Source organism: Bison bison, unplaced genomic scaffold (assembly GCF_000754665.1).
Source record: "Bison bison bison isolate TAMUID 2011002044 unplaced genomic scaffold, Bison_UMD1.0 scf7180017864180, whole genome shotgun sequence".
Lineage (NCBI taxonomy): Eukaryota > Metazoa > Chordata > Mammalia > Artiodactyla > Bovidae > Bison > Bison bison.
The window spans coordinates 13,951,533-13,951,852 of NW_011494752.1; the positions used below are offsets into that span (position 1 = coordinate 13,951,533).

General features: G+C 41.9%; 1 protein-coding gene across 1 annotated transcript in view; it reads left to right on the plus strand.

Moving 5' to 3' along the window:
* Positions 1-320, plus strand: part of MYH13 (myosin, heavy chain 13, skeletal muscle) — a 49,791-nt gene that overhangs the window by 46,844 nt on the left and 2,627 nt on the right. The gene's annotated exons all lie outside the window — the stretch shown is intronic.

Sequence of the window (320 nt, forward strand, 5' to 3'; positions counted from 1 at the left end):
GTTGGTTATAACTTTTCTTCCAAGAAATAAGTGTCTTTTAATTTCATGGCTGCGGTCACCATCTGCAGTGATTTTTGGAGCCCAAAAAATAAAGTCAGCCACTGTTTCCCCATCTATTTCCCATGAAGTGATGGGACCAGATGCCATGATCCTAGTTTTCTGAATGTTGAGCTTTAAGCCAACTTTTTCACTCTCCTCGTTCACTTTCAGCAAGAGGCTTTTGAGTTCCTCTTCACTTTCTGCCATAAGGGTGGTGTCATCTGCATATCTGAGGTTATTGATATTTCTCCCGGCAATCTAGATTCCAGCTTGTGCTTAGG